Below are 25997 nucleotides of genomic sequence, written 5' to 3' on the forward strand. Positions count from 1 at the left end.
ATTTAAGGTTAAAAATGAACCTAAACTCTCAAATCGAAGAGAAAAGATTTAGCAGAACTCTGTTTCGTCATCCTATTTTGCTCATCATCTTAAGACCTCTTTGATTTATCGCCTCACACCTACTGGCAGCCTGGCCCGACTAGTTTGGGAGCCACTGATTTAACTAATTATAAAAGAAGTCATATAGTGCAAAACTGTAGGAGAGATAACAAAGTTACCTCACACTGTCAGACACATGACAAAGGGTGGCCTCAAAAAAAAAAAGAAAAATCAGCAATGAGGATGTCTGTGTGTGTGTAGCTACGTGCAACACTCTGCTGTGAAGTTGATTAGAGTGTTGAGTCACATGGGTGATTAAGACGAACCAGAGGAATCATGCAGAGGTTCCACTAATGAACCATGACCAGATTGAACATGAGCTGACACACACACACACACACACACACACACACACACACACACACATATATATACACACAACGCACACACACATACACACACACTGTGTGTTTACTGAAGGTGCAACCTGACTCATTATCCTCCCGTATTCCCAGGGGATTATGCTAATGAAGGGGCGGAAAAGGGCAGAGAGGATCTGAAGCTCATTTGATGAGAACAAACCCTGGTCCTAGTAATTGGAAGGGTCATGATTGAATGTTGTTAGTCCCCTAATTACAGTTCTCCTCTAACAATAGACTACTTTGAATATCTCCTAAAATAATTTTCATTCTTTCGTGCATACAAATGTATCCTAATGATCGTCTCTTTCGCTATTACTTATTACAACCCAGCACATCATCTTTTACTGCTGACCCTACATGTTCTCCCTCGTGTACACAAGCTTTAGGTTTCCTCTCTCTTTTTATCATACTTAGTAATGGTCTCTGTGTGCCATCTACACAATGGGCTTTATAAACATTGATTTTATGTCATGTTATTATAATTTTGGGGTTTTGTTGCACTTGATTGAAGACATTGTAATGTAAAACATGGAAATGACAAAATCAAAGACATGAAATATATTTCAAGAAATCAAAGTGGATGTGAACCTTCAATATCAAAAGCACAATGTGCACCTTAATCCGCAGAGTCACCACAATAATCACTAAGCTTTCCGACTCTTTAATGATGAAACAAAAGGCTTCTTTGGATATAATAAATAGAAAATCTTCTTTTGATGGGGTGAACTGAGTTAATTGTGTTGTTTTGATTTATTCAGTGGGGGTACAAATAAGTTTTCCATTGTATATTTTTTCCCCTCAGCACAAAACTTTAAGTGTTCCTATCTTGGGACCACAACCATCATGTGGTGCCCTCATTACATCTAAAGTAGCTTTGTGTTTCTGGAGGGACATAAACGTGCCACAGCACTCATACATGAAGTACAATGTGTGTTTGATTTCCATGTTGTGCGTTTCGTTCTCAAGATGAAAATCAAACATAAGTCAAACCAGAAATTAAACAACCACAGTAGCTTTGTTAGAAAGACAAAGACTTGTTTGGCTATGAACCAAACTCAGCCACACTGTCTTGGATTTGTACACGCAATGTAATAAACGCAATGTAATAAACGCAATGTAATAAACTGTATTATTGTGACTATTTTATACAGTGCAAATTACATGGTATAGTAGTGGTTTAGTAGATTTAACACAGTGCAAATTACATGGTATAGTAGTGGTTTAGTAGATTTAACACAAAAAAACAACACAAAGTGATTTAATATAGCACATTTTTTATAAGGTTTATGTCATAAAGTTACTGGAAAATTGTGTTTTATATAAGAATAGATGACTGAGATATTATTAGTACTGTGACAGGAGATATAGATATTTTCTAGGATATTGATCAGCGTAATATAACTAACATGTTTCTTACGAGGTTCTAATGAAGTAAATGGAGCTCAGTCTGTTGAAGTAATCTTCAAAATATTAAATTATATGAGTTATTTAATCAAAAATTTTTACTTAGTCAACATCACCGAACAGCAAAAAGGTCAGTGACGGTTTCTAACACTCCTGTAATAAAGCGATGAGGACACGACGCTATTATCCTGGAGAGGAAATTCAGGGTGGGCTGCAGGAAATGAAAACTAATTATTCATTCAACAGTCTGACTCTTAAAAGTGTCTTAGCAGGACAGCTTGTAAAACACACTTTTCTTTCAGCTCACCTATAAAACGCCGAGTCTGGGTTATAAAAGAACAAAAAATATGAACTTTAAAATGAACAGTGCTAAATAATTAGACAGTCAGATTTTTTACAAGAACTGTCATGAAGGAGGGCGAGAGCACTTTTTACTGTGGCATTTTAAAAAAGGTAACGACAGCTCTGCGGAGGGCGTGCTTTCCATTAAGTCATTTAATGGGGATGGAGGGATGATTTGCACAGAAAAACACAGAGTGTCTTCACAAAAACTAAATTCAACTGAGACGGACTGGAAGCGAAATCCTTGCAGGCATCCAGGCTCTATTAGATTTCCAACTGTAGCAACTGCAATCTGATATTATACACATCAAATCTAACCTTGTAAATGCAAATCTATGCGGTGCAAACTATTTGCCACATGGTGGTGCTGTGTCTCTTTTAAACCTGAACCAATGAGCCTCCAAAGGGCACATTCATGATGAACCCGATACCTGCCTAGTCTTTTGAGTGTTTCTGCGTTACTGCTTCCTCATTCCAGTGCTGCGTCTGTTTATCATCACCGCCCTCCTCCATTTTGACTCAGAGAGGTTTTTTTCTGCTTTGTGAAAGTCTATAAAGGACCCCCTGCCTCCTCTTTTTTTTCCTTGCCTTATCTCACGGGTGTCATTATCCAACCAAACTCATTTTCACTCAGCAGGTTTCAGGTAGAAAGCGGTTCTTTCCTCTCTGATAACCTCTTATAGAGAAAAAGAGCTGCAGGAAAAGAGGCCAATTCTAAGGATTGTGGAACGGTGCGCTTGTGTGTGAATGACTTGACTTGAGAGCGTGCCCTCTGTGTTGGCCCTGGACACCAGCCATGTCTTGCGCTAATGAAATATCCCAGACAGAAAGAGAGAGAGAGACATTGAGAGAGAGCGAGAGTGAGTGTGTACGTGTACTGTACGTCTGCTGGCCTCTGTAAATCCCTGCAGCTCTTTGCCAAGGACATACAAAAAGACACACACTTACCCACACACAGAGTACATTAAGACCATACAAACACAAAATACACACTCATGGATGCACACACACGACATTGTATTAAGGAGCAGCTGGCATCCTGTGCTGCGACCTCATCAGTCAGTCTGACATATTTACACAAACACGCCCTAGTCTGCATCGTGGCCTTTGCCCTGCTGCCTTTCCAAACATCACATGCATACAAGAAGACACATCTACATACATATTTAAACACAAAGTGTACACACGAAATAACACAAAATTTATTTCAGCTGTGCCCTGAGGTAGAGAGCAGTTCTCCATCTCTAACCAACCTGTGTGGTTTGTAATCTTTACTGTGAATGAAGAAATGGTCCGCAGTTCAAACTCAGTTAAAGGTCAGCTCCATTCCTGTCAGCAGATCAATGCACGGACCATCCAGTCAGATACACATCTATCCCTTCCTATATGAGAGCCCCTCCATTGCTCACCGTTCCCTGCCTGGCCAGCCAGTCAACCATATACCACCACTCTCCCACGGGGCGCAGATGAAGGGGAGGGATAGGAGTGGGAAGTGAAGGAAGGGGAGATGAGGCTGGATGGTTGGCTGAAACTGTCTGAAATCACCGCAGACCTACTTCAGCAAGTTGAAAATACCACCAGCAGAATCTCTGGAGCTTTGGGATGCATTGCTGAATACCGGCCACAGCTCTGCAGCCAGTGGCTAGAGTTTTTCAGATTCAACTCCTCATTTCTGTCTCGAAATACTTGCAGACAGGGGGAGAATAAAAAAAAAAAAAAAAAATCAGGAGATAGATCAGCACTCCTTAGAAAACTTTGTGTATATGAGTCACCAACAGGGAAAGCTGAAATGAGGAGAGAATACTCAGCAAAAGAGGATGAGTCAAGTCGAGACAGTGGGGTCCAAACAGTAGACTTCGGGAGAGTGACAGTGAGTAGAGAGGAGGTGAGAGGAGAGGAATCAAAAGAGGGAAAGAGGATGAGACAGCAGGGAGAGCCAAGTGAGATGAAGGCTAAGATTAAGAGGCTGGCTTCAGTTAGGTACGGAGGGATTTCCCGGCTGTTGCCTGCAACTGGCTGATCACACTGAGGGGATGAAGAAGAGCACGGGAAGACAAAGATCTCACATCCCTCTCTTTTCCACTCAATCCCTTGTTCTCTCTTCCTGTGTGTTTACGCCTCTCCCTGAAGGGATTAAGGTTAACATGCTGGCCTATCCTCAGCTTCCCCACACAGGTCGGGCTTTTGCTGCATTTATCTCTTCTCTCCCCTTCTCCTTCCATCCATCCCTCCTTCACTCCCACCATCCTTCTTTTCTGTCATCCTGCTCCATCGGCAGTGTAATTTGGTATTCGCTTGTTTGGCCCGGTAATACGACAGCACAAATCTGCAGCGTCTCCCTCTGCATCTCTTATCTCCTGTGCCTAACGAGTAGAGATAAGCCTGTTTTTATTACCCTCCCAGACCTCTTCCACACACACACACACAAACACACACGCATACCTACACAGGTTTTTTTTTTTAACCACATCGAATGCCTGTTAACCAACCTGAAAATCACAAAATATTAGATTCACTGGAGAAAAGGCTGAGATATACATGTGGTTGGTCTTGGCTTAAAAGATTAGCAGGTCACTGAAAAAAACAATCCTGCTGTTGCTGATGATCAAATTCATTCCTAATGGGTGACTTTTTAAAAGGGTCAGTTGACCAAAATATCCAAAGCCTGAGGCGTCCTGTGGGCTCGGCAGGCTGTAGCCTTGAATATGTGGAGGTGATGTTGTGGGATTGTCCTGCTTGTGAATTTTGATGGCTTGTGAATTTTGCTGTAGGCCATCTTCCCTTCTTTTCCTCCTTCCTTACATCTTTAAAGTGACTCTCCAGTATGCTTTTCAGTAAACTTAAGAACGTCTATTTAATTATATAAATCCAGTGTTTGATCACCCCACCACCATTTATGTCTTTGAAGGAGCAAACATTTTTGATTTAGTATTCTCTTTTGATATTTGCCGAGGTTTTCTTTGTTGTTTCCTAAGATGTCAGTGGAAGGTTTGTGCAGAGACAAACCGGTTTCAACTGAAATTCGAGCCTCATAAACTTAGCTGAGAAACAGGCTAGAGTACTGTCCAGCACAGAAAAACACAAGGCGACCAGAGTCACAGCAGAGTGCCTGGAGATGAGATTAGGGACGAATGAATTGATGGACTCTGAAAGAGATTAAGATAAAGAACAGTACATGTAATCTCATTGCTCACTAAGAGAAAAGAGAAATCCCAGCCTTTAGATTCTGAGGTTAACTTGGTAAAGCACACACCCTATCCATCTACTGCACATTCACGCATTCAGGTTGAGGCATGTGTACACCTGCCTAACGCCAGTAACCCAATAATCAACCCGCATTGATAAGTGCACAGAATGGATTGAGAAGAAGACCGGAGGAGGGGAGAGACTGAGCGAAAAGGAGGCAGAAAAAGAGAAACTAAGGTAGCGAAAATAGAACAAAGTAAAGATCGTGGCTACACTGAAAGGGTAACACACACAAGCTGCCGGCCTGAACACACACATACACACAGGCTTAAATTATTCACAATCAATGCTACACTGTTGACAGCCACCTCTAACATTAATTTTATGGCAGCTGAAGACCTGCTTCACCCAGTACCACAATCACTGTCGACATCATGGTCATTTACTATTCACTGCACTCATGACGCCATTACAATTCATTTCACCACAAAACAAATCAGATCAAATTGATTGTGTTTGTCCGGACAACACGACAAGCTGAACGGCTCCAGGAGAGAGAGAGATTCTACCGATCTGACTAAAGGAAACACTGACTGAATTTTGTGTGCGAGATGCTGTTGCCAGGGTTTTTTTTTTTTTTTTTTTTGGTTTGGACGGATCAGTGATGCTGGTCATTTCTAATCTACTGTGATTCCGGTAGCTCAACCTCGTGCATCTTAACTGTCTGAGGATTAAATTTATGTCACTGACACTGCATCCGGGTGTACATACTGTGAGTGCGCATGTGAGTTTATGCAAGTGTGTGCATTTTGACATTATATAAAAAGCTGTGTGGTGGTAATGTAAAAACTCTGGATGGTGTGTGTGTGTGTGTGTGTGTGATGCTCTCCCTCTCCCTCTCTGGGGAGACAGTGTGTTCCCTGCCACAGTGCATCAAAGCACACTCAGTTGCCTTGGGAGAAGGCAGGAACTCTGTCTCCATCTTTCTCTCTCTCTCTCTTGCCACATCTTCCCCCTCTCACTCCCTCCATGCCTCCATCATCCCCTTCTCATTCTATCCCTCTCTCTGACAAGGTCGCTGTTCACCTCTTGCTGTCGCCGTGTCAATATTTACAGTCCACTTTACACTGGCACCGAGGTGGTCGGCTGCAGCCAGCAGAGAAAAGCGGGGGTTGCATTAGCCAAATGTAGCTGTCCACTCAGGACATGAATGATCTGTTGTACAACAAGCAGCACTCTGATTCTCCTTCTTTGTCTTCCTGTCGCTCTCACACAGAGAAAGGTGGGAGGTAACAGGTAGAGCTGAAAACATCAAGCAGCTACTTAACAGAAGAGTAACAAGTGCTCAAAAAGCACAGGTCAGATTCTCATCACATTCACGGGAGCACATTAAATGCCTAAATCTATTTTAGCACATTTTAATATTAACACATTGAACTAATTATGATACATTACACCAATGTTTCATAATTAAAGTGGTGAAATTAAAATGCTACATGTTGTATATTTAACACAACAACAATAATAGTATTACAAATAATTATACAAAGTGCTCTTTTTAATCATCAAGAGAAACTCTTCAGATAGGACTGAAAGAAAACATTGATACAACAATGTGTTTCCAATATGAATAAAGTAGCCTATAGCATGGTATGAAAAATGTATGTATGCAAAATCATGTCACACAAGATGAACTCGTTACTTTTTATGATATAATTCTACAAAACTAAATTTAATCTTGTAATCACATGATTATTTGAATGAAAGTTAATAAATCATAAAATTGATTTCCCCTAAAACATGTGCAGACTCTACATTTAAAGGACTAGTTAAACATTTTCTTACGCTTTCTTGTCAAGAGTTAGATGAAAATATCTATTCATCCATTTTTTTTATCTGTACAAAAACAGAAATGAAAAAAAAAAAAACATTTGGAGAGAGCCAGTTTCCCCCTGGTTCTCTATGATAAGCTACGCTAATCAAACCCTAATTCTATAACTATATAACTGCACACAGGCTTGAAATGTGTTTGATGTTCGCATCCAAGTCTCAAGAAAGCGAGTGAATTTCCCAAAATGTCAAACTACTCCTGTAAGTGAGAATTCAAAAGAGCCTTTTAAATAGTAGCAGGTGTCCTACATTTTCAAAAAGCGTAACATTCAAGAAAGCGTGTTTGTAAGTAATCAGGTTATTACGGTAAGCCTTAGATCACATTAGATCATATAATACAACAGTTGTAATGGAAACTGACTTTGGAAACTAACGTACCCAGCCTGGTAAACTCTGTAATTTAGAATAAATGTTGCAATCTCAGAATATCCAGCTACCTCTTTTACCTTGTGATGCCTTTAGGCTTCTCATCCATCTTATTGCCCTGTTTTTTCTGTTCTCCTCACCCCACCCCCAACACCACTCTCTCTTCCTCTACCAGTGTCACTGCGGCCTTGAGGCCAGGCAGTCAGAAGCAGCTGGTATGTTTACCTGCCCTCCTAACCACTGCTAACCTCTGGCTAGAAGGGACTCTCACCTCATTACCCACCACTCAGCCCCACATACATCCTCAGCCTCTGCTATCCTCTTGGATTTCTCCCCTACAGCCAGGATGCTGCACTGTAATAGCCTCCATGTACTGCAATCTATTCAGCAGCCTGCTGTGCAGAAATATTGGATATAATGAGAAGAGAGAAAGAAAAATAACGTCTAGGACTTGGCTACAGCTCCTTGCCTCCCTTCTTCTTTGTCTAAAGCATAGAGAGTCAGTTCGTTCATTTCTCTCAACTCTCGCCGACTCACATGAGAGTGCTCTTCATGTCGCCCTCCTACCAAGTTCCTCAAGCAGGCTGCCAGAAAGGAAACGAAGCACAGAGGATGCGACAGGGATGGTGAAGAAAGAGGGAAGAGAGTGTACAACATATAGGAAAGAACATAGAGAACTGAGAGAATAGAAGATTGAAGCTGGAGGGTGGAGGAGTAGGGAGGGAAAGAAATCGAAGGAGAAAAAGTATGTGGCACAAGAAAAGTTGCAAATGTCCCACTCTTTCAAGCTCGGTAACATAAACTAATGATCCTTGTTCGGAATTTGCTCTGTTTTTTTTTATCTTGGGATAATGATTTCCTTTCAAGTGTTGTTTACTGCGTTTTTACTTGCAGTATTGTTGACCACAAAGTAGACAGCCTCACACAGAGTCCTGAGAGTGCCATAGCAGTAATAGGCCCCATCTCTCCCTCAAACTGCCTCTCATCAGCTACTGATTAATGACACACAGAGCCATAATGGCCCTGCGTGCTCTCCACATTCATTCACTTTCCTCTTCATCCCATGCCCCTGGAGAGAAACCACAACAATGCGAGCTGTCGAGACACCCAAAAACTACGCTCTCGCAGAACTCGAATTCAAACGCTCATTAAGAAAGACGTTCCCTCCATTGCCATTCAGTTATGCATTGCCGCTGGGAGTGGGTAGACAAGAACAATAGAATACAGAGACAGGAAGGTGGTGAAGAAAGCTTTCGGAGTTCAATTTATCTGTATGGGAATAAAGAATGGTTTCATTAGTGTTTAAATGTGGTTGATTGGCTGCTTGGCATGGAGTGCTCGTGATTTATGCAATGGTAAAAAAGAATGCAACCTATATTCTGGGCGCGCACACATACCCTCTCGCTACACATACTCACAAATCTGTGTTTCTGGATATAAATCTGTGTAAAAATGTTGGAAACCAGAGATGTGTACCTCTTTTGATTCCTGAAACTGCTCTACATGTGTCAGAATTGTCAAAGGTCATCACTGTGTCTGTTGTACAGCTCTGTCAAAGACACATCACACTACAGCACTGCTGTAACTCATCCATCCAGATTCTTTAAAGTGCAAATACAAACACACAAACGTGGGCATTCTCGCTGGGAGGCACACATGTCAAGCGCTTTGTACGAGCAGAAAAGCACAATTGTACACAAACAGCAGCATCCAAAGTGACACGCTTTCTAATGCATGCGCACAGATGCAAATATTCACATTTATGGACACGCTTCAACCCTCACATGTCACGGATGAAAGATAGAAAACTGCCGTACATATATCAAACAACAGTACGCACCAAGTAGCCGCCATTAAAAACCCTCGAAGCATCAATAATAAATAAATCTACATTCTTATTCTCCACTGTGTATTGAATACACCGAAGGCAATGCCACTGATCTCATTGTTCCAAAAGTGGTTGCAGGCGCAGGTTAGTTATTGAAAATGCTCTTTCATGCACTATTCATCTGAATATTCCGATATTACCAAACTCCTCAATCTCTTCCAGGTCTCATTCTTGGCTGTTCAGATCCTCCTGCACTCCCCTCTGTGCAGGGGCGTCTGTTTATCTGTCAGTGTGTTTGTGTTTGTGTGTGCTTCACAGCAGCAGTATTTATGTTTAGTGTTTGAAAGTGTTTGGGGTAATCAATAGTGTTTCAGTGAAGGACACTTGGGAGCAGATTGGAACCCAAATCTAAGCTGGCATGAAAGACAACATGACAGAAACACTTGCTACTCGACCTGAAGGGGCTCAGTGTGACATCGACCCTGACTGTTGTCAAGTGCGCGCACACACACACCCCTCGACAAGCCTGTAAACCCATAAGTGTCTTCAAATACAGTCAAAAACATTTACACACCGCTACATTAAAGCGAACAAACTAATGAGTTATTGACCGACGAGCGTACACACACACACACACACACCATTTATTGCACATTACAATGCATGACGTGACCTGCGTCCTTGTCACATCTAAACAGAGTGTGCTATAATGAGTGTGTGTGTGTGTGCATGTGTGCGTGCATGCATGTGCTGGGCTCTCTGTGTGTACACAAGTCATTATTAGAGGTTTAGTGTGTGCTCACCAGTCAGTCAGGCTCCAGTCAGAGGAGTCAGCTTAAGGGCTCATAGCAGCTCCCTGAGGAGACACTAAATACCATCAGCCGTTTAAATCCATCCATGACCATTTTAAATATGCAGCACACACTCACTCCATTTTTAATAAGGGCTCTGAGCAAGACAGAGGGAGGAAAAAAAAAGGGAGAGAGAAGAGCAAGAGACAGAGAGAAAAAGAGAAGGGGGGCGGGGGAACGGCTGAAAACGAGGGAGAGAGAGAGGAATATGGGGGGAAAGGAGGAGAGTGGAGGCTGTTGCATTGATTTCTTGGCAGTTTGGCACCAGCCCTGATTCGCCTGGAAAAGCCACGGATGTGTCAGAGCCAGTTAGGCACGCCAGAAGAGAGGGAACATGCAAACACACCAAACTCAGTCACATGCATGTACACACATGCAGCACATGTGCGTGCACACACACATACACGCATGTACACATGCAGCACATGTGCACACACACATGCACGGAAATGCTCTAAGTAGAGAATACACAGCGTGCACTCAAAGTGTCTGCGAGTGTGTGAGGATTACAAAAGCACCTGTGTGTAGTGAAAGCCGGGGATGATGCAAGGGGGTTTTGATGCCTTTCTGAGGAAAACCAGGCACTTCTCTCTGAAGGCAGTCAAAAATAGATACTTTTACACACACCTCAATGGGCAGTAAATTTCTCCTTAATCCCTGGCTTAACTTAGCTCAGAAAAAAAAAAAAAAAAAACCTGTCTGCTCCACTCAGCTTTCAAAGCACACCTGACTGCGTGCAGGTACATGCACAGCCCAGCGGAAAAGCGAGAAACGGTCGGATGTACATGTTGATCTGAGGGAGGATGAGACATTAGGATCAAAGTCAGGGAGCTGGGGAGAATCAACTGATCTTAGCTCTGAATCCATGAGCAACCTCCAGACAGACTACCTGATTAACTAGGCATTTGTGGCCCATATCTAGCGTGAAAAGTGAAGGGAAATGGACTAGGGAATGTAGATGATCAAGCCTCGGGGAGAACTATATATATATCTAGGTCCTCTTATAGCTCAAAATGGTACAAACTAATGTCAAGTTTAAAGATTTGATTTCCATTGGGGTCACCTATGTTACTGTAACTGAAATGAAGCTATGGCGCCAAAGAGGCGACCAGCATTTGAGTTATTATTTTCATTTATCATTCATGATTAATTGGTCCATTATTTTCTTGATTAACTGGCTCTGTATGGCCCGTAACATGTAAGAAATCTTCCCAAAGCCTCAGCTGTCGTCCTTAAATTGGTTGTTTCGTCCAACCAACAGCCCAAAACCACAAAGAGAGAAGCTTGTTAGTACATGCCGGAACATGAAAAGACAATTGAGAGAGTAGGTAGCATTTGGCATTTACGTTTATATTAAAATGGTTGACTGTTTATTTTTAATTTACATAATAATGAATAATTAATTTTTAATCACAACTCGGTAATCAAACAGGTTAAACAGAAACTACATGTATTCATTTCCCATACACATTCATGAACCATTATCTTTTTCACTGCTTGTTGACTTAACAACAGAAACAATAGGTGCAAGCAGTGTGGAAAAGACCAAATCCTACATGTCAGCAGCACTCACTCAGCTGGAATGAGGTTAGTCTCACAGAACAGTGGCTTGCCTAACACCATTTCCTGCTTTGTGACACAGACACCCAATGCAGCTCCGTCTAAATCGCTCCAGGTGACAGGTGTGTCACAGTAGCATGGCAGGAAACCTGGTGAACTCACCCGACATACTGAATGACCGGTTAGTCAGCTAACCGGCTGAGTTCACTCCCCATCATGCCGGCTGCATTGTGTAAACGCGGGTCTAAAGAAAAGGGTGGATGTGTCACTCTCAGTTTACACACAGATCCATGTAGGAATGCTCAGACACACAGAGACACCCCCGCAACAGAGATGTAGATTAGACATGGTATGTTTATTGCTCTCTGTGCCACAGACGAAACCGGTCCCGAGACCTCCGTTCATTTGGCTGTCAGTAAAGACACAATAGGACAGTCAGACTTTCTTTGACGCGCCACTCTGGAATGTTAATCACCACAGAAACCCATTATCTTCACATCCTCTCGTTCCCTCCCTCCATTTGTCTTCCTCTCCTTTTAAAACCTGACAAACTCGTCGCTCGTTACTAGAAAGTACCATTGTTTCATTGCGCGCACATGTAGAGGGAGACAGAGACATGAGGCAGAGGAGATAAGAGGAGAGGGGAGGCCTGCCTGACTGCTGACATAAATTGGAGATCATAAAAAGTGTCGTCCCAGAATTAATCTGCGAAGAATGAATAAAGTGAAGTACCGCAGGGAGAGGTGTGTGTTTGTGTGTGTGTAGATTTGTAGGGGCTTCTTCTTGAATCCACAATGAAGACGCAGGAATAGAGAGCAACATGAAACACACTAATTTCAGTTGTAATCACAAAGCCTGATGGGCTAGGTTCGTGGAACATTAATTTTAATAAATGTATGTATATAGTGGAGCTATTGTATATATGCTCAATGTGTGTGTGTGTGTGTGTGTGTGTGTGTGTGTGTGTGTGTTTCCGTGCCTCAGCTGTGACATACTCCTTTTGCCTCTCTCTCTGCTGCAGTGCCTACAGGAAGTGCCACATACATCATGAATTTTATGCATAAGGCTGAATGTCAACACTGATGCATAATTTTTTTGTGGTAAAATGCTAAATGTCACCAAACACCGGGCTCTCTTTCGACTGACGGCGAGCCTCATATCACCAGAGGATGTGCTGGCAGCGAGCAGTCACCATGCCAGCCGTCACACCAGAGCCGAAAGGCTACGACAACAATGTGCGCAGTTGTGGCAGGAGTGGCAGAGTAGGCGACAAGTGAGATCGGGGGGACAACGAGGGTAATGAAAGTAGATTTGAAGGAGAAGAAAGTGAGAGGAGGATTTCTTTTTTTGGATTTTTTTGTTTAATTTAATCCCCCTGCATGAATGCATTTGCAAAAGAGCCAAAAGAGAAGAAACAATATCAATCACTCTCTAACACGTGATTTAATTCCTTAATATGGTTTTCCCCCTCAAGGCTTGAAAAATATTTAATTCCTCTCTGTCTGAGAGTATCACATTTTGCTTATCACCTTTTCCCAGCTCTTAATTGATGCTCTATGATGTATATGATGCATATATAATTAAAAGTCAGTAATATATTTGGTATCTCGAGACTGTCAGATCTCCACTCAACATTCTGAGAGTTTGAACCATGTCTTTTAATGACTGACCCCACCCATTAGAGTTGAGACATTAATTATTAAACACTTCTACTTTTTTTTTTTTACACTTCTCTCTTCTTCTCCTGTGGTAGGCAAGATGATAAGTTTGGATTTTATTTGGCCAAATTCTGTAACATCAGTCTCACATTTCTACAGCCACTACAATAAAATAGAGCTGAATAGAATATTAACTATGGCTCTCCATTTATACCTGGTATTAATAAGCATTGTCATTATTCGTATTCTGCGCGCACTGTGAGTGGACCTTAATATACAACTTAGTGAGGTGGAGCTGCCCATGGATGGGCATCATTATCTCAGTTATGAGTTTTGCCGTGTGTGTGTGTGTGTGTGTGTCTGTGTGTGTGTGTGTGTGTGTGTGTGTGTGTCTGCAGCTCATCTCACATACTGCTGGACCCATCAGCTTTATATTTTTGTGCACATTTATGAGTATGCTCAAGGACTTCTGAGTGCGGTGACTCACAATTAAAAAATTGACTGTTTTATACCCACTGATGACTCCTCGCTCCTCTTTACTGGACAGTTGGAGCCGCAAGACATTAACAACTACTAGGCTAAGAAAAAAAAAAGAAAGGTCTGGTCTTATCTTGAACCCCATCATCTATTAGGTAGGACCCAGACTTATTACATTTTGGATCTGTTACAAGGGAAAAACAAGAAAACAAAGTGACATCAGTTTTCTGTGCATTGATTAGCTGTTCTCGGTCTACTAAGAGAGTCAGAGTTTTAACATCAGGCTGAAGCTCCACAACAACAGTCTCTTTATTGTCTGAGACAGAACCTGTGGGATGTAGTCATGAAAGAATCACTGAGATCCACTAAGTCTCCAAGTTTCTGGGCTTGAGCACGGGCAGTAAAATAAAGGAGATGAGCCGGGCACAACAGAACCGGAAACGCACAAATCTGCAATTGGGTTTTCAATTACCTTAGGAGACGGGAAAACTTTACCACCGGCCAAATCATTTACGAGGATCAGATCAATACCAGCTATTGGCAACTGGGGTCTCACAGCGATTTTGAAGTTGCCTGACACAATCTTTGAGGTTAACCTCCAACTCCCGCTGTCTCACCTCCACCTCATTTATACAGAGGGTGAGCTGGCTCACCAACCCATCCCCTTTCAGTCAACTTTTCATAAAGCAGATCATATAACTCCTCTTTCTTTGCACTAGATGACACATGAATACCGAATGAACTAGCTGTAAGGCACAAATCAGCCCTTTTACACTTTTTTAATACCTCTACGGTCGGATTAGCCACAAACTCTGCTAATTTAAACTCCATTTCACTTCACTCCCGCCACCACCACAAAAAAAAAACCCTGCCAAACAGACAAGCAGAGATCAAACAGAGAAAGAACGGACGAGCCCCCACTTCATGTTACATCCGGCCTAAGGGAACCGAACACGACAAGAAAGGACGCTCCCCTCTTTCCCCTCTCCGAAGAATGACCAAGGCCACAGAGCTGCAGTGCAACCAAAAGATCATTTATTCAGATAAAGTGGTAGTGTTAGGCTTCAGGGTGAGCATGGCCCAAAACAACAAACAACAATCTGACCCAAACTACCTTACCTAACCAAAAACAAAGAAAACTAATTACAGGTTTCTAACCAGCCTCCCTATGAAATAAACAGGAGAAAAAGAGATAAATCAAAAGAGCTACCGACCCCTACAACTACCCAGACTGCTAACCTAAAGTCTCAGCAGACAACTGTACGTACAAGTTCACACAGTACAATACAATACAACATAGCCTGATGCAGTTGGGAGTAGGGTCAAGAGAACGGAGTGTCTCAAATGTCGGCCAGCAGATCCAGCAGTCCATTCACCAATCGGCAGGCAGTACCTGGAAAGAGACACCCTAAGTTACCCAACTTAGTGAGGTGGAGCTGCCCATGGATGGGCATCATTATCTCAGTTGAGTTTTGCCGTGTGTGTATATATATATATATGTGTGTGTGTGTGTGTGTGTGTGTCTGCAGCTCATCTCACATACTGCTGGACCCATCAGCTTTATATTTTTGTGCACATTTATGAGTATGCTCAAGGACTTCTCATGAGTGCGATGACTCACAATTAAAAAATTGACTGCTCTGTTTTATACCCACTGATGACCCCCTCGCTCCTCTTTACTGGACAGTTGGAGCCACAAGACATTAACAACTACTAGGCTAAGAAAAAAAAAAGAAAGGTTTGGTCTCATCTTAAACCTCTGCATCTGCAGAAACATGCAGAGTAATCCCAGAACTGATACAATATGATCCACTAAAGTTAGACACAGTATGAGATGAATAAATTAAGTGTCTGTGGTGACCATATTGGAGAGGTCAATATTCCTTAGCAAACAAATATTTGTGTAGTGTGAAAAGCAAACCCACTAAATTCTGAACCAATTTTCAATAAATGTGGTTTGTTATAACATCTAAGATATCTTACTTTGTGAAATAAATTAATAAATTCTATGCCAAACCATTTACCTTTGGAACAGCCACAACATCCACTGGAACATACAGGCCCCAATCTATGATCTTGAAATCAGCTTTTAAGAGCTTCTCCAAAAACTGTAGCTATCAAAATACTGTACTGTATCTGTGGATACTACTATCCTTTACAAAAACACTTTTAAAACTACGCTTCCCTCTATATAATAAAATGTATTGTATACTATACTAAAAGCATTCATTCATTTAAATTAAATTTGGTGATATCCGACCATACATGGAGGATGCATATTGATGTATTCTGAGAATGGGGTCTTAAAACTTACTTTTTTAGTTTAGCTTTTAATAGTTTGCAAGGACTATTATTGAATCGAATGCAGCTACACTAAAATCTGTCAAAGCCTGGATACATAAAAATTTAAACTACCTGCATAGCTGGATACCAAGAGAGGTATGTGAGATGATGCTTTTTGTTATCGGGGTCAGCTGACCCTTTAATAATTTCTTTAGTGTCCTCACCACTGCTTTATACTCATTACACCCACAGGGAAGAAAAAAATAATAATACAAGCACACACACACACAAGGAATGCGAGGGCAGAAGGATAAAGACAGAATAAGAAGCCAGAGGTGCAGAAATACAACTTTAACTCTACCTCCAAGGGAGGAGACCACCAGCTGAGCTCCACACAAACTACACTATTAATATCTATGTGGAGAGTGGGGATGGAATATTTTCAACAACATATACACCACCATAGACGCACAGAAAGTGGGAGTGTGCATACACATACACAAAACCTCCATCAATAACAGGCAGCAACAGTTACATAAAGAAGTTTGATATTCTTGCATTTCAAAGTGCTAAGTTTGTGCTTATGACCTTTAAGGTTGAAGGGGTGAGTAATGAGGAGCGGGGCGGCTCAGCAAGGCCTGCCTGAGAGGCTGCTGAATGAAGGACAGGGATGAAGGGATGGGTGAGAGAAAGAGCTGGAGAGAGAGAGAGAGAGAAACTAAGAAAGAAGAAATATGAAGGCGCTGTCATCTCATTTTTCCTCCCTCCGGCTCCCCCAGCTGTTGTTCTCTCTCCCTCTCGCAATCACTTTTCATTGTCACTCATCCCTCCAATCACCCCTAACCACTTGTGCTGCCCTCCCCCTCCGCTGCCCTTCCTCGCTCACTCTCTCCCTCCCTTCTTGCCTTTTCCCTCTCTTTCTCCATCCATACAAATGACTCAGTGAAACAGGTCAAGTGTTACAAAATTCCCCCTGCAGCTCAACCTGCCTAATGCAAGGCCTGGCTCATTGCATCAAGACAAGTAATACGCTGCCTACTCACTGAGAGGGGGACTCTCACACACAAACACACACACACTGAATATAAGCCCGTAAAATGCCAAAATGGTTTTGCATATTTATGCATTATGCACACCAACTCACACTAATAAACATTAAAGGTAATAGTCAAGTTTCTAGCTATATTCATTTGTGTTTGTGTCTTCATTATTACATTCAAAGGTGTCCAAACAAATTTCCATTGCTTCTAGCCCAGTCTGTCTGAATCTATATAGAAAACATATTTCTTCCTAAACAAAGGGAAACTTATAATCATGCATATTAATACCACAGTGAAGTCAGTCTAAAAACTGGGAGGAAGCCACATGTAAACACAGGCTGCCTTTGTCTCTTTCTACCTCTCCCACCTATCTACACTAATGAATAGCAATTGGGCGACAGAAAACCCTGAAGCACTAGAGTAAAAGTGGTATTAAGAGGAGGACAGCAGAGTAAAGGGCCTTAAATAGGATAAACGACTGGGAAAAACTAAAGTCAACGCACACGCTTGCCCTTTCACATACACACACACACACACACACACACACACACACACACACACGCACACGCGCACGTGCACGCACACACACACACCATGACAAATCTGGTGCTAGACAGTACAGTATGCAAGTGTGTTTTCTCTGCAGGCAGAGCGTTGTGATATAGAAATGTAACAGCTCCATATAACAGGATAGCAGGAGTCTGTAGAGGATAAACGACCTGCGAGCGGTACCTGGACAGTGTGTGTATTACACAGATAAATAACTTGGAACTGGGAGGCATATGATGGCACACAGACTCGTATAAACCACTACGCAAACACGAGACGGCAAACAGACTAGAAATATGAAGACTGGACCAGAGCACACTTGTTTTAAAGTGCGTTGTTTGTCCCATTCTCCCGGGAATGGTGGTTGTTTGGGAGGGTAATGACTTAGGAAAACTGAAATGTACTGGAACATAAATGAATCAGAATGTGAGACCTGCATTCACGCACCATATGAAAGCTCAGTGGGATCTATTTTTGCTGTTTATACCCTGTTGTTAGTGAACAACAAAGAAGTTCCAGCTATTATGCACAGTGAACAGAGTGTACTTCTGCATCGATGTGTCTGCTTGCTGCTCCCATTGAAGGGAGGCTGGTCCGATTAGAGGTCTGACGCTGGGGATGAACCAGTTATTACTGTCAAGGTGGCAAAGATCACATCACGTCCCCGTTAGGGAGGGTGATAATCGACTAGTGTTTAGAAACATTTCACGTAGAGCCCCTGTGATGCCAAAAAGAACAAATCTGAATAACATTTAATTTCCTTATCTAAGATAAGGCCTTTTGTCCATTCAAGACTATTTTATTCTATCACAGCCCTAAGCTGTCTTTTAAAAAGGGACGGGGGATGGTGCAGCATTGGCTGTGCTTTGCATGGCAATGTTGAGCTATTTTCTAAGCTCTGACTCTCTCTCTCACATTTATACACTGTAGTGCACTTCAGCTGTGATTCGGGGCTGTTAACCGTGATGTCTCGGCTGTGGGGCTGAGTGACAGGCGATGTAGTTGAAATCACGAAGGACACCCTTTAGATGAGAAGAGGTTAACAAGGGACCGATGGCACACAGGGGACCCTCAGCAGGTGCTGCACTGTGGTTACAGATGCACACAGGGTACATAAACACATGTAAACACCCAGACGGACCTAAGTAAAGAACGTGTTTGAAAGCCGTCACTACCAAAGACTTAACAGCTTGGAGCTGTTTGTTGTTGTGCATACTGATTTCTGTTTCTTGGAGCAATAATTAATGGGTTAAATCAATAATGTATTTCCCTTTTAAAATGATGCCTCTGGGTTCAGTGGCAAGTGATTGGAGATATGTGTCGGAAATGAGAAAAGAGGAATGTTTAGAGAGGATTTTGCACTCCAGGACTGGATGGACAGCGTTGGATGTAGTAACACACACACACACACACACACACACACACAGACACACACACAGACACACACACAGATTTAACACGAGATAGGAGCATCAGAAGAGGACAGGCAGAAGAAGTGATTACAGGAAAAGAGATGTCTAGATAAGATGACAGACGGATGAATGGGGAGGCAGTCTGTGGATATAAAGGAGGAGCTGACACATGCACATGAGCAGACAACCCCCCCACACACACACACACAATATTGTGAAGTTTTGACAGTCCTCTTTCCTCACTTTGCCAGTTATTTAATGTCAAACAAAGACAGCAGAGTAGACTTGAACTCTACAGGGCAACACTGCAGATAACATCACACTGGACTGCTGATGAAGGCTTCTCCATCGCTTCACCACACTGTACTATATTTACCAACAGATACCCTTAAATGTAGCATACATAGAGCTGTGTGATGATTCAATATTTCCATTTATCTCATGCAGTTGAATCTTAATGGGATTTTACACATTTCTTTGATCCAAATTAACAACACAAAGCAAATTACAGTATTGAGCTGTCAAGGTGGGAGATTATGTTTTATCTTAACAGGCACACTTTCTGTACAAAAGAAATGTTGAAGAAATCCAAGACACTTAAGAGAGCAGTGATTTAAAAAAAAGCCTTTAATATTAATATTTAGCCATAGTAGTAATGACAAGTAAGTAGTCATAGGATTACTGGAGACAAGTTATGTGACAGACCATAGCACGAGATTACTTACAGTAGAAGAACGTATAAAAAGCAGCCCGAAGGTGATCATATTGTATCTATGAAGGTCTTAATGGCTGTAATGCACAGGTGTGCCAGGACATATTAAAAGCTTTTAAAATTACTACCCTCTAGAGTGCTTTAGATTTCTATGATTTTAAACTACAGAGTCTCCAAACTGAACAGCACTGGAGGGACACCAAAGCAGCAAACGGTTTTGTAATACTTTCTATAGTCATAGTGAGCGGTAAAGATGGTAATTGATACCAACACCATTATAGACTGTGCTTATTGGTCTGAATCTTTATCCATTCCCTTATTGATTGTCTGTGTGAAAAGAAGTCGGCCCACACGGCGCACAAAAGCTCCATTGTTTAACCTCTGTTTTATATATAACCATGATAAATCAAATGATAGAATATGTGAAATGTACAGCATTCGCTTTCATTTAGGTCGTCTTAGTTGAAGAAAATGTATCTGCTAATCCTGCCTCGAGGTGCTAATGATGTTATGATAACATATGATATTTACCCTCAGTAACAGACGTGCTGCTCTGTTGGGAAGCAGCGGCACTCGTGCGAGTGTCAAATACACAACATTCCTGGGATTTAAGCTCACGTTGTGTAATAAGATGTTTCAGCATATTGATGATGTTCCCTCCCTTACTGGAAATCATGATTTTATAGACATTACAACTAGCAAAGCTGTCATCTTTCTTGTGACATAAAGCCAAGCTTTGGATGGTTTCTTCCTCTCTGCCATGTCTCCCTTCTTATTGCTAGTTTCCAGCAGTGTAGATGCATGAGTTTGATGTCATATTGCAATGTGCAATTGTCAGAAAAACACGCCAGCTTTGATAAAAGGAAATGATAAGCTCTGAGGCATATGATTCAGTCGTATGAATGCATGAAAGTATGAATAATAAATGCAATATAAATCATGTTATATTAAAGTAAAGGGTCTTTTATGTGTGTGCTGTACACGATTTAGAATATGATATCATATGATATGTATTGGTAACTAATATATGTAATGTTGTGCAATGTTAAATAAAACATGTTGGATATGAACATATATTTAAATGAGGATATCTCATCTCAATAATGTAATTAAAAAGTAACTACATTTGCAATCTGTTTGTTGTCTGCGTTGATTCATTTATATAATTTTGCCCACGTGCAGTTTTCTCACGGTGACATCAGAAAATGCTAATATTATGACAATGCTTTCGCTTTGAATACACACACAGTGGTAACTGACTACACAAGCTACTTTGAATCTAATAGTATGGGTCATCCTATAATTCAATTTGAATGAGATTTTGATAGTTTTGTATGGAGGAAAAACAGAGAGGGAGCAGCACAAAATGTTGTTCAACGGCACTCAGAGAACATTTGTGATAAACTCCCACACAGAAAAAAAAAAGCATACATTTGCATGCACATTACGTACTGTCAGGCAGGCAAACATCTGCACAGCACTTACATGCACAAATGAACATGAACACAATCATTCACGATTTACTATGGACTTGGCAGACCCCAGAAGACTATCTAGAGTCCCTAAGTCCAAATATTTGTAGACTTATTTCATATTTATCTCCATATTCATCGCCCGTTCTGTATGTTTGTATCTGAAGTTATGCAGACGTGCATGTGCCAGTGCGTGCATGTACTTTGTAAGAGCTGCCTGTTGAGACGGTGAATTAAACAGCAAGTGCATTTGATCTGCAAAGCACTCTAGGGCAAATACACAAAATGAGACACACACACACACACGCGCACGCACGCACATGCGGCTTGCATACAGCATCAAAATCATTTCCGTCACAGAATCTATTCTTAGGAGCAGCAACAAACCATTCTTTCCCTGATATAAATCTCTTTTATTCATACTCAGAGAGTCATGTGCAAGCGCACAAATATACACACAGACACGTGCACACTTAGCTCAAAGCTAAACTCCCTGGTGGTCATAATGCATTCACATAATGTTCTTTGTTTTTTTTGTGTGTGTGTTTTTTTTATATTTTCCAGAACAGGATTTGTTCCAGGTAAGTCACAGCATGAAGACCTTTTGGTCTGCTGACACACGCATGCACACACGTGTATGCACACACACTGTACTGTATCTTTCGTCTGGTGATGGTGGGTGTTTGGGCAGGTGCGTTGAGGTCAGCTGCGTTCTGAGGATGTTGAAGCTTCTTTTCCATCTCGCCCTCTTTCCCACACACATACACAGACACACACACACACACACAATCTGATCTGCGAAAAGCTAAATCAACACAGCTGTAACAACTCAGCCTCCATCGTCCTCCTATCTTCACTCAGCCATTTCCACTCTATCTTTAATCAGCCTCCCTTTCTCTTGTTCTGCTTCTTGCCCTTTTGCTCTCTCAGTCATCCCTCTTCTCCTTTCTTCGGTTTTCCCGCTTTTATTCAATCTTGCATTAGTCACTGTTAAATTCATATGCCAGCAAGCTCTCTGTAGCTTTTGCCAATACACAGGGCCTTAGATGTCAGTCTCCTTTAGTCTCCTTACACCATCACACCCTCTTTGCCCTCTCTCCACACCACCTCTCTCCCTCTCTGCCCTTCCCTGCCCTCACAGCAGTTGGCCGAGCATGTGCTTACCCTGGGGAGACGTGCCTCATCCGCCCAACAATGCACTCCAACCACACAGTTACCTCCAGCCTCGTCAGCACGGGACAGGAAGAGGCCTTGAGGGGAAAGAGGAGAGTGTGTGTGTGTGCGTGTGCGTGTGTGTGTGTGTGTGTGTGTAGCAGACACATGCCCTTCTAAGTGAATGAATGACCAGAAGGCAGAAGATCAGATGTTATCGTTTACCGCTTGAGGAAGAGGAATGATACAATTTCCAATTTCCTGTGATTATTTACGAAACTTCCTCTGCACTCTGCTTTCACCTTGCTCGACATGATACCAATACTCTGTTCGAAGAAATACATTTGTCTGTCTGATACTTTAAAAGCGTGTGCTCTTGTTTAGAAAAAAAGAAAAAGGGTTCATCACTTAGACAGGAAGGCTCCCCCCCTTGGGATATTTTTTGTTGAAGCTGATGTCATTCAACCCAGCTCACCATTCTTTGACACTGCATTTTTTTGTATATATTAAGTTGTTGGGGGAACTATTTTTTTCATCAGCATTTCATTAACATCTTAACATTGTAATAAGGTGTCTGGTTCCTAGAGTAAACAGTGGATGAGTGGTTGTTGCCTGAAGCTGCTGCCATCCCCCAAAAACAAACTCTATAAAAGTTACCAAACTAAGAGCAGACCGTAGATTAGAGCAGACATTATCTCATTTCCACAACAAACAGAAACACCAACGGCACTATATCCTCTGCCACTAGAAAGTACCTAATTTAACCTTCACAAACCACCGTCATGAGAAACCAAATTGGTCTGTTACATAGACTTACTGTCTCCAGAATTGTCAACAAGCCCCAATTTGTCACAAACTTGCTCAGACAGTGTGAAATTAAGAACTCCGCAGCAGTTATTTCTTATAAAAATATTGATTTAAATTTCATTTCAGTAAAAACAACAAGTGTGAAAGTGGGCAATATCGACAGTGAATGCAATAAATGGGTGTGTGAAATTCAACACAGTCAGAAAGAATCAGGACTAGATGGGGTGTGATTAGGACAGTGGCACAATGTTCATGTTTAAACTCGGGATTCAACTGCTGACTCACATGCGAGTGTTTACATCTACATCAGATGGACAATGCAGATAATGTTTGTTTACCCACGCTAGAGACATAGCTGTAGAAGAAGACAAAACTGTCTGAAATATTTCAACAAACATTAGATGGTTTGTACAGACATGTTGTACAGACTAGAGTTTCCTTCTATTTCTTTTGACAATTTTGCCAAAATATCAACATGCAATAAGCCATGGATGTGTTGTATGTGCTTTAACCATTTTTCTATCAGGCCACCCTGTAATGTCGGTGATCCTGGCACTTTTCATCCGTCACCATCAACAGGTCAAAATCTGGTTTATGGCCATATTGTAAAAACTTAAGACATTCACATCAAAGTCAGCTGTTTGCACCAATTAGTAAATATGAGCATGCTAATGCACTAAACTAAGATAGTTAACATAGCATGTTAACTGATTCCTGCTGAATCAGCATGTTGGAATCGTCTCTGTGAGCATGCTGACATTTGCATTTAGCTAATGGACAGTACATGTGCATCCTGCTTGGACGGCTGTAGACCCTTTGTCTTATTGTAGAGTACATATGCAAACAAAAACAAATGGAGACGTTAATGTCTGTCTCTTTTTCAAACATTTGTTAAATCCCCTTGTGATGTCTTGTCAGGCCTGTCCTTCAGCCGTCATCATGTCTTGCATTTAGGGGCTTTCCTCTTTTAAATGAAACGTGCTCTGCAGTAACTGTCAGATGACTGACTTGGCCAGTGAAGAACATTGCGCTGTTTAAATATAAACCTCTTTAATTACTTCGTCTTTGTGTTTATGATTATGACTGCCTTCAAACTGGAGGACTCTGCACTATACTTAGAGATAGGAGTCAAATCCAATGCAGGGGCAAAATAATGAGAAACACATTACTGTCAGTTACAAACTGAGCCAGTTAAAGGAGTGCAGGAGAGCAGTGTTTAATAAAATTATTCCAATAACTATACGACACACACACAGCTGGAGACTCGATGATGCACCACAGGCAAGAAAGAGACAAGCCAGGCGCTTTAAAGCCAATAAAAATATTCAGAAATCTTCTTTAGTAATTGAGGTCAGAGGTAGAAACTTGCTTTAATCCCTGTGAAGGCTTGGGTCACCACATCCGTCAATCCGACATCCATTCAACAGCCCTGGCTATTCATCACTCACTCTGGGATTTATTAGTAAGGTCTGGAGCCGGAGGGTGAGAGGTTAAATGAGGAGTATTGTGTTAGCAGTTATCAGCAGAGAGAGCCCAAAGTGGGTCTGTGTGCTTGTCCACACACACACACACACACACACACACACACACACAATCAGATATTTAATCAACACTGCAGCTGACAGAGCTGCAAGTTAAATATACAGCCATGTGCAAACATGCATGTGTCAAACAGTACACACACACACACACACACACACACACACACACACACACACACACACCCATCCATCCCGTTTCCTTTCACACATACGCCTACCAAATGCGATAACACGATAATCAAGTTCATAAACACTTAAACACACAAACATCCTGTGGACATCCGATCGGTCTGCTGCCCAGAAAAACACTCAATGGGTGCCGGAACACATGAACCTACTTCTTCAGCACAATGTATGACCAAAGAACACACTCACACTCACATGCTCAGTCTTGCCTAAGACGCTCACACACACACACAACTTGGTATAAAGAGGGCCACTACCAGCTAGCCGGATTGCCCAGGGGCACTGCACCATGTCTCATCACTGTAAGCTAATGTTGAACACAGTGGTAGTGCTTGGTGTAGCTGCTGTCACTTTGGCTTCAGATCCAGGTTATTTGCTCCAAGCTCAAATAGGCCAGGTTCTGCAGTACGGGGTCACCGCTTTCACACAAGGTGCACTTTTTTTTTTTCCCTGTGACAAATGCAGACAAAAATGGAAGTGTTGCACGTGCTGGTATTCCTAACAGGACCTTAAAAGTCTTTATGCTGTGCTTGAGTCTTTTTACATTCAGCCAGAAAAGCAAAGGAGTCAAGACTGTTCATGCCTGTCTGTGTGTGTGTCTCTGTCTGTGTGTTTGTGTTTGTGTGTGTGTCTGTGTGTCTGTGTGTGTGTCTGTGTGTAAGTGCTTTCTATCTCGCCAGCCTCAAATCCAAAGCAATTAGAGAGGCCAGATGGTGGGTTGGACTCTCAGTAAATAGCTGTGCATTGACAGAAGAAGCCCGCAACAAAAATGAACTATGACAAGGAGCCAGGATGACACACAGATACATGACGGCATCAA

General features: G+C 41.9%; 1 protein-coding gene across 2 annotated transcripts in view; it reads right to left on the reverse strand.

Moving 5' to 3' along the window:
- si:ch73-22o12.1 (nectin-2) overlaps positions 1 to 25997 on the reverse strand; it is a 78000-nt gene that overhangs the window by 4229 nt on the left and 47774 nt on the right. The gene's annotated exons all lie outside the window — the stretch shown is intronic.

This window comes from Larimichthys crocea, chromosome XVI, assembly GCF_000972845.2.
Source record: "Larimichthys crocea isolate SSNF chromosome XVI, L_crocea_2.0, whole genome shotgun sequence".
In the NCBI taxonomy this organism is placed as follows: domain Eukaryota; kingdom Metazoa; phylum Chordata; class Actinopteri; family Sciaenidae; genus Larimichthys; species Larimichthys crocea.